Raw genomic sequence first — 10464 nt, 5'->3', positions numbered from 1 at the left:
GGTTCAAATCTAAGCTTTTAACTGTACAAATAGATTTATTTATGGGGTGTTAGACTTTTTTCATTTATGTTCACAGGCTTACAAGCAATTTAATATGGTTGAAATCAAGCTGTAAAACAAGTTATATCTAATCCGCCTGCTTTTTTCTCAAGCATTTATTTTAACTCTATTAATGCACCTAATGTGAGTAGAAGACTACATTCACTAATATTGGCTCTTGATGATTTGCACTGAGGCAGGACCAAATAAACCTAGGTCATGCCTAACAGGAGTTTGTCCAACTGGTTCCTAAAAACCTCCAGTGATGGGGATTCTATAAATTCCCTTGGAAGGCTGCTCCAGAATTTAACTAGTCTTTATTTCTCAAGACTAAACATGCCCAGTTGTTTCAATCTTTCCTCAAGGATCAGGTTTTCTGCACCTTTCACCCTTTTTGTTACTCTCCTCTGGACTCTCTCCAATTTATCCACATCTTTCCCAAAGTATGGCTCCAGAATTGAATGTAGTAGTCCAGCTGAGTCCTCACCAGTGCCAAATAGAGTGGGACAATTACCTCCCATGTCTTGAATACAAAATTCCCATTAATACACCCCAGAATATTATTGGCCCTTTTTTGCAACTGCGAGTTGACTCATTGAATTTGTGATCTGCTATAATCCCCAGATCATTTTCAGCAATACCATCATCCAGTCCCATTTTGTTGTTGTGCATTTGATTTTTCCTTCCTAAGCAAAGTACTTCGGCATGATTTGTTCTTGACAAATCCATGCTGGCTATTCCATGCAACCCTATTATCCTTTAGGTGCTTACAAATTGAATAATAATTTGTTCCAGTATCTTTCCAGGTATCAAAGTTAAGCTAACTGATCTATAATTCCCCAGATCCTCATTATTCCCCTTTTAAAAAATAGGTATTATGTTTTCCCTTCTCCAGTCCTCTGGGACCTTACTCATTCTCCGTGAGTTCTTGAGATAATAGCTAACAGTTCTGAGATTGCTTCAGCTACTTCCTTAAGTATCCCTAGGATGAATTGCATCAGGCCCTGCCAACTTGAATAGATTTAACTTATCTAAATATTCTTTAACCTGTTCTTTCTCTATTTTGGCTTGTGTTCCTTGCCTCTTGTTAATATTAACTGTGTTGGGTATCTGGTTACCGTTAGCATTTTTAGTGAAGGCTGAAGCAAAATAGGTATTAAACACCTTAGCCTTCTTGATGTAATCAGTTATTAGTTTACCTTTCCCTATTAATATATGCACATTAAACAGTTTCAAAATTGTTTTTGTTTTCCTGTACTAAACAACTTGCTTCCAACTCATTAAAGCTTTATATATTTTCTTGCCATAATGGGACACTCAGAGAGGTCTACAAGTTTACAGTCTTTAAACTGTAATAAGAATGGATTATATTTATACCATTTTTTTATTCACACTAAAATCATTGACTTGAGGAGAGATTGATTTTCTGCCTTTTTAAAAATGTTTGTCAGTTGAAGGCAGGGTTAAATTCAAAATTAGCTATGTAAATTTCAGTATCAAAATTAACTAGTTCCCTGCTACTCATTTTAATATCCACCAAAACGTGTTTATCCCACATCTTCTCAGGTGCCAAAAGCCCCAACTGTAGCCCTAGCTGTCAATAGTTCTAACTTCTCCCTTGCAACGCTATGTAATACAATATGCATTTCCATATAAAATTATGCAGTATATGAACAACTCAAGGTATAAATATAATACAGCATTAAATTAAATAAGAAAAGATACTGTTCTCATATTCAGTTCAAAGAAATTTAAAAAAATAAAATATTTTTATTTAAGCTGTCATAGCTTGTGTGCTATGGAATACAGGGTCTTACTACAGAATTTATATCAGCTTGTCATGGAGTACATGCAGCCCTGAGTAGAAGAGTGTCCTCAGGCCACATTGTAGCTCTCCATGGACTGAATCCGATTTGTGTTACCACTGAAAAGAGCCAGTGTAAGCCACTGGTTAGCAGTGGCTCTGGAACAATTTTTATAATGGAGATGCTGAACACTGTGGAACAGAACTGTAAACACTGTATATGATGGAAGCCATGTATTTGTTTGCCATTATTACTTCAAGCTGGGAAGCACTGCTGCACTCCCAGCCTCCCTAGTTCCAGTGTCCCTGCGGGTGAGTAAATGCTACAGGTCCTCTTTGTGCCAGTTCCCCACAGAATATGAATGTTACAGCCCCAGTTAGGCAGCTTTAGCTGTAATAGTTCATACCTTATCTCTGAAGGTCCGCAGTTCATTCTATGGTATGTCACCCAAGATGGTGGCCATCATGTAAGGACTATTCATGTGAGTTAGGATTGAGGAGCAGGTCCCAAATTCATGGAAAATGCATGCATGAAAATCTGAGGTAAAAATTGGCCTTTAGAAATAAACTGAAGTTTAGTCTAAGTAAAATTTGACATTTTACAGGTTATTAATATATAGTTTTTTATATTGATATAGTTATGCTATTAAAGCTCTTTAGTATGAGCTAGCTGTGTGCATGTTTCTTGGATTATATCTGTCTGTTGAAGCTGTTCTTTATTAAATAAAACTCCACTCCTGGAATGAGAAAAATAAAATTGCAAATTGAAGCCTGATTTAACTTTCTGAGTTTCTGAAGTTTATCACTAAAGCAAAATATACTTGACTCTGGTCAATTTGCAAGATTACATGGAAAACTAATTTGGGTTAAATGAAAGGATATCCAATCCATAATACAACATAATGCAATATAAAAATAAAGGAAAGATCAGCACAGTTCAATGAATGTCACTAATCTTTCAGCCATGAACCATCATTTAGCTCTCACCACAACAAATACAGTTAATTGTGATCACACGTCTTTTAAAGGTTCTAAGCAAAATAAATCAGGCAAGTCCCTCTAGGACTATAATCTGTATCATCTATCATATTTGGCATATCGGTCCTACTTTTTAAAAGACCAAGAATTAAGGTTCCTAAGAAATGAAATGCTTTCACCTTACTAACCAGAAGGCTATTCCTGCACGTTATGTCTAAAATTATAGTATACTGAAGGATCAGAGAGCATGACAATGTGCTGCCAAATTGCACTGGCAAAAGCAAAAGATCTTACTACTTTGAAATCCTTCCCAATAGCTAAAATAAAAAAAAGCTGCTCTAACATTAATGACAAAGGAATTCTAAAGAGAAAAATAAACTTATGTGGGTTTTGTGACATTTTATCAACAATAGCTGTAAAAAGTTAAAAAAAAAGGGGGGGGATTTTTTGGTTTTTAACTTCTTAGAGGTTGGGAGACTAAACAGACAGCTTATGTTGCACTACCTCTAGAAGGGATTGCCAGTATAGTTATACCTGCACACTTTCCAGACTAGTCTTTATATTAAGTGATCTTGCTGGGCATGTTAATATGTCCTGCCCATCACTGACATGGCTCCACTCAGTCAGTCAGAGCAGGGGCATTCGGGCTGTTACAAAGAAATGTGGCAGTGTGAGAGGCCTCCAGAACACCTCATTTTAATAATTTTCTTTCTCAAATGTGACAATTTCTGGGAAAATGTGCATATTCCGACTGAGCTGAGTCCCAGCCTGGTTTCAGTTGGCTATTATTTGAATACATTTCCTCCAAAATCAGGAGAAAATTAACTGAGGGGGGAAAGAGGTGGGAGTAAGGGTTCAGTCCCTAAAACTGAGAGGTTCTTAGCTCCCTTACAGTCTTACTGATACAAATGGAACACAGATCAAATTCATTTCTGCGGAGGCCGATTTAGATCAGAATTTATTGTTGCTTATTTATTTTAATAATATATAACAACCTGGTTGAATACAGTGAAGAAGTTCATTGTTATCTTCCTTCTTACAGCTCTCTCTTTTCCTTTCTTCTAACTTGAGGAAGAAGATTTAGAGCTAGAGAGGAACTGGAGAGCTCAGGCATGGACTCCAAGCTTCCAAAAAAGAGGAGGCAAAATAGATTGAAGCTGGAAGTGTAGCCTTGTGTTCATCTGCTGACTTGCAAAATAGTATGTGTCCTTGCTTCCTATAGATGGAGCTAGAATGCAGTTTGTACGGATTGGCTTTCTTTCACAGCAAAGGAGGAGAAGCCCTCCAACAAAGGGGTTTCTTGTTAAAATACCTCACCTTTTGTTCTTAAATCTAGCTCAGTTTTATTTTAATAAATATTTTCTAGGGAAGTTTTATAATAAAAAAGGTACAACTGCTGCCAGGTCACACTTTATTTTATACAGAAAAATGGCTTTGGGGCTTTGAGTTGCATTTTCTTCCCATTTAGCATTAATTCCTTTAGCCTAATCCTTCCTTCAAATATGTGATAACTAATCTACAAAGATGGGAAAACAGAGAATAAAGATCTATCAGACTCATAGGCTGAACAAGAAGTGTTCTGTTTCACCATTTAGTCATTTTGTTTTTGTTGCATCCCTTCCCCCATCTTTGCTCTGCAGATTGTGTTTAGATTATATGGTTTTGGGGCCAAGGCCCTTCTCTGCATGTGGCATTAGACAAATGGTGAGTAAATAATTTTAAGATGTATTTGTTTCACTGGAGAAACAGCTATCTGTAATCTGATTAACGTCAGATTATTCACTTTTATTTTCTAAGAAAAATCAGTTAACTGTAACTGTTGAATTGTTCAAATGCCTTACCTAAAAGTATTCAACATTTCCAGTCCTGTGCTCTGTCACCTACCCAACATGCAGAGAGTGGATAAGAGAGTTCTGTACATCAGTTGGCACCATGGACAGAGGCCACACAAAGACAACAGAAATAAAGAACCCAATCCCGCAAAACTTTATTCTGGTGAGCAACACCAGTGGCCTAAATTACTTAACTAGCTTAATTGAACTAGTTCAGTGTGGTTACTTCTCCTCTAGAAAGTGACCCAAAGTCACCATCTCATTTCCACAGGATATTTATCAGCTCTTAAATGGTAATAACTTTTGTCACTACCAACTTGTGCCAGACTCAGATTGACCACTGAGCAGTGAAATGCTCCTAATCATGTTCCCAAAATCATGAATGATCCAGCACCTCTGGACTGAGTCTACAACAGAGCACTGAAACAACAGCTAGCAGAAAAAGGACACCATTGTCCGAGAGCTTGCAGCCTTACATGGCCCAATTTTACTTTTTGTTCAAACTCCCCCAACGCTCTAAAAAGTGCTTTTCTCTCCCTAAAGTGTCATGCCATGACCCCACCTGAATAAACACCTACAGCTTCCTCTCTCTGGATCCCTAGCAAAACAAAATCCAAACATACTTTATGTGGACTTTGTGTAGAATTTGGGGGCTTGAATTTCCAGAAATGGAATGGACCAGGAATACATTTGTTGTCCCAAGAGCACAGCATAATTCAAATGCATTTTCTGTGATTTCTGCTCTGCACTTAATTATTTTCTACTGACCTTCTCTTGGTTTCTTTTCAAATCTTTATCTAATCTATCTATCTATATATAAATTGTAAAATGTGTAACAGATATTCTCTTCTCTTTTTCACCAAAGCAACATTATCGATTTCAATGGGTTTGCAACCATCGTAACTGAAGGGCAGAATTTGGCCCATTCTTTCTGATGTCTAACTAGTGGATTATGAGGCAAGTTTTTATTTTAATGCAGACCAAATTACAAACTGTCACCTTTGGCAGCTAAGCAATTTGCTTTACAGATTGCCACATAACAATCATTTACACCAGAACATCTCTCTTTCTGGGTGCATTTCTTAGAGAGGCCAATGAAAAGGGAGAGGTGATGGGCTGCAGGCCCTGAAGTGCTGAACCTACAGTCCTCCACCCTGAGAGTAGGCAGCTATGCAGAAGGTTCGTATCATCTCAAGAACCCTTTCCTGAGCATGCAGACTACAGTGGGGAAAGCGGCAGCAGCCAAGTGAAGAACCTGCATTGGAGGTTCCGTCCAATCCCAGAACATGGGGTTCAGAAGGAGATGACTGATGGCAATTTAGTTTAGCAGCATCTCTTTCCATCAGTGGAATATCCCATCTATTAGGTTTTATTATTTAGTTAGTTTTATTAGGTTATCCCAGTAGTGGCATAGCCAGGTTTTCAGTGTAGGGGGAGCAAAAAACATAAAAAAGGCACGCCCCTTTGGCTCCCCCTCTGGCCACGCCCTCAGACCGGACCTCCCCCTCCACTGATGTTCCACACCGGCCTCCAGCCCCGTGGCTCCTCCGGCCATGCGGTGGGCAACGCCGGCTGGCAGGCGCAGCTTCCACACTGGCCTGCAGCCCTGCGGCTCCTCCGGCTGTGTGGCTGGCAGCGCCAGCCTGAGGGGAAGCGGCTGCTTCTGCTGAATCCTGCCAGCTACACTACTGGATCCCAGTGAGAGAATGTCCCTAGCCTCTGTTTGCCAGAAGCTGGGAATGGGCAACAGGGGATGGATCACTTGATGATTATCTTGTCTATTCATTCCCTCTGAAGCACCTGGCATTGGCCACTGTTGGAAGACAGGATACTGGACTAGATGGACCTTTGGTCTGACCCAGTATGGCCATTCTTACTTTCCTTAACATTTACAGGAACATCAGCTACTCACACCATAAAACAGAGCTATTAACAAAAGGCAAAAGCAAAAGGCAGGAAGGATAAAGTCTAGCAACATGTATTGTATTTGTAATGTACATATTTGAATCCTCTCTTGCTATGGGTTGAATGGAAAATAACACCATGAGAGAGGATAATAAAATGGATGCAAATGCAGTAACTATGAAATGCAGTCTTCTACATTTTGCAGTGTCACTCAGTTTATTAAGGACATGCTAGAAAGTAATGAGGAAGTATACATGATAATTGGAACATGCCCTCAACAGTCACTCATCTTTTGCAATTTCAAGGTCAGTCTTCATGAAGACACTCTGCAATCATCCACAGCACTGATAAGCACCAATGCACCCTCTTCCATGTCACTCTTACACATGGAAGACATGTCTTACAAATATCTGCAATGCCACCATATTGCCCTCTTTCAAATCCCTCCATAAAGCTCATCTTTTCTGTGATGCCTACTAAATACTCGAGGGTTTTGTGCTACTTGACTGGACAGCTGGTGTACTGTGAGTTTTACTTAGTCAGCTTATGATAACAGTCTCGTTGTTACTTTGGGCTCGCCCTGTCTGTTTGTTGTATCCTCTTGTCTCTCATCTCAGACTCAGACTTCAGGCTGTTTGGAGGGCAGTCTTTTTTGTTATGTGTGTGTAGAGCACCTAGCATAATAGGGCTGAAGATGCCAAGTGCTACTGGAGTACAAAAACTATTAACAGTAATAGCAGCTAGCCTGAGAAGTGCAGCTAATCGTTGGAAACCATCTGATCCAATGCCAAGTTAGTATCAGATGGGCTCCATCCGCCTTTAGCTTCTGCAATAGCCAAAAAGAGTAGATTCTAGGGGTCTGATGCAAAGGCCATTGAAATCATTGGGCAGATTCCCATTGACTTCAAAGGACTTTGGATCAAGCCTTAGGATCTCTTGGCACATCATCAAGAATCTCATCAGGATCTAGAACTGAGCTTCCCAGGGATACCCTACATGTCAGGTCAGAATCAAGATGGCTGCATAAACTTATAATTATGAAAAAAAACTGGAGTATTTCAGGTAATTATTGCTATGTTTTTGGATCTGGAACTTTACAGCCAGACAGTTTTATTTCTACAAAGAAAGATTCTTGTAGATCCCAAGCTACACAACCTCCATAAGAACCCCAGTCAGCAGCCAAAAGAAATCACTCAGCACTTGCCAGACATATAACACCAATAACTGGGCTGACAACTTAGGTGCCGAGTGAGAGGGAACAGCAGCTCCCCATTTAGCTAGAACCACTGGAGAGAATGTGCACATCTGATCCTGTGTCCCTTTCTGTTTTTTGTCAAGCAACTGCTTAATTTCAGTTTGAGATGTCTGCTCCTTCTAGTCAGTCAATTTTCCTCCACTCCTTTGGAAGAACAGTCATCTCAAGCACAATCTTTGAATCAAAAAGGAAGCATCCTAGTCCCAATGAATTAGCATGGAAATATAAATTAATTATCAAGAGAATTAAGTCTTGTAAATCTCCAATAGAACTTTAGTCAATCTGCTCTATTCCATGCCCCTTTGAAACTTATGAAAGGTACCATATAAATAATAAAATTATCAGAAAAGCAAAGTGCCAGAAAAGATAGATGAAAACAGGGATAAATCAGAAGCTGAAATGGAAGCTGTGTACAATAGCAGAGGAAGAAGATGTTGAGATCCTTCAGTCACAACTATATTCTCATGGGTTTACCTTTGTTTGACCACATGAAAAAAATCAGAGAGGGAAATCCCACATTAACCATATTTTAAAATATAAACAATCACAGTATGAAGGGGAAATACAAGTAGAAAATTCAACCACTTATCATTCAGATTCTATTTTCCTTTTTGGCTCTCTCTGGAAATCAGAGAAAAATTCTACCTATTCTATTGTACAGAATTTCCATTTCAGCCACTGCTTCTGACTGTTTCCTTACATCTACTTTTTCAAGAAGAGTTTGCTCTAATAATGTTATTAATCTGTATATTGCCTTTCCTGAGTTTCAAAGAGCTTTACAGAATTAAGACAATACAAGAATTAATTTGCCCACCACTGAAATCCAGCCACTACTGGAGTTGGATGTGGCAAATATTATAATTTCACCATTAACCCCATTCAATAGCTTAGAGAAAGGGGTCCAGATTGCTTGGTACAGTGCAGTTGCTTTGTGAGACACTGCTGGCAGATTTTGGCTATAAATCCAGCATAGCTGGCCACAGAAAGATTGCCACAAAGTACATGGGGTACTTAAGTCACTCCTTTCCTTATTTCCAGGATGGGTGCATGGCTGGAGAAAGGAGACACAGACAGACTTCCTTATTCTCTGCTGATTCCCAGTTGCTGTACTGGCCCCCTGAGGCCATTGGCAGGTGACATAACACAGCCGTTTTCAGGGAACCAGCCCAGGATCAGCAGAGAACCAAGGCCACATTTACACATCCTCCTCTTAAGCTGTATATGTTATACTTCCTGAATATCTAGGACAAGTAGTAAAGAATACTTTTTTCATTGTAAGAACTATAAAATGTAAGTAGATGCAACATAATTAAATACCTTTTATTGGATTTTGGCCAGAAGACAAGGGCAGTCACCCCAACTCTTGCAAAAAGTGCAATGGGATCTTTAATTACCATAAGTGGTCATTTTGCAGGTTTTTGTCTCACATGAAAAATGGAATCTCCAACAACTTACTGTTTTACAATATACATGTGTCAGATTTTGTACAAATGACTTGTAGCAGGGCTTCCCTGAGGAGAGCTGGAGTGCACCTCCTGAGCTCTGCAGGAATGAACTCTTATTTTGAGGATTCCAAAGACCTTTTATTCAATGAACATTTTTGTCCATAATTTTAAATGTATCTTCTTCTGCTGTATTTTGTAGCTTAATCAAATTATTGAAAAAAATGTTGTTAATATAAATAAACCATTATAAATTAATCCCATAATTACATCATATGTAGCAAGTGGCCAATCAGAATTGGAAGGCCATGACTTAAACATCTGATTGTGTGCTGATAACCAGGCAAAAACTTCAGTAACAATGTTCCTGGCTTCTCAGAACTTTTTCATACAGTAGCAGTGCTTCCTGCTCCAGAACATCTCAGTGTTGGTGGATAACTCAATGGGAACAAGCAGGTACAATAGTCAGTTACTCCCAGGTTATTTAACAATCAGCTGTGACATAATCCTATGATGTGTAATGCATCTTGCAAAGCCAATCTATAGTAACTCTGCTAGTAACCAGCAGTAAAGGAGTACACGCAACAAGAGATTGGTGAGATTTCTTGTTGTGATATAAGAAGCTGGAGTTCCAGTGACTTGAGATATGGAAAGCACTGAAAGCTTGAAGCAATGTTTTATACAGTTAAAAACATTGGATTCAATCTTTGGCTGAACTCTTAGCATTTTGTGCCACACCACAGGCACAATGTGGCTATAAAAGAGTGTTAACCAGCTATGGAACAAGTATTCCAGAGTAAGTGAAACTTATGGTAAAACAGAGCTCATCTAGAGAGTCCTATGCTACCACAACCCCACGATAGGATTGTAGTCAGGGTTTCCCCACACTCCTGTAATCCACTGGCTCTAGTTTACACTGGGGAAACAGGATTGGCACTGAGCTAGCCCAGTATCTGAAACCACAAAAAGAACAGGAAATCACGTTGGTGCATGCATATCTGTCTTAGGTACTTATCTGACCTCTTCCCCCATCAATGTAGTATCTGAGCTGCTCAAAGTCTTTAATGTATTTGGTCTCACAACATTCCTGTCATGTAGAGAACTCCTATTATCACCATTTTAGAAATGGGGAACTGAGACGCAAAGAAGCTAAGTGACTTGACCAAGGTCACATAGGAAGTCTGTGATGGATCAGGGTATTAAACACAG

Source organism: Gopherus evgoodei, chromosome 6, assembly GCF_007399415.2.
Source record: "Gopherus evgoodei ecotype Sinaloan lineage chromosome 6, rGopEvg1_v1.p, whole genome shotgun sequence".
NCBI lineage: Eukaryota > Metazoa > Chordata > Testudines > Testudinidae > Gopherus > Gopherus evgoodei.
The sequence above is the reverse complement of the archived record's forward strand: the minus strand, read 5'-3'. Positions refer to the sequence as shown.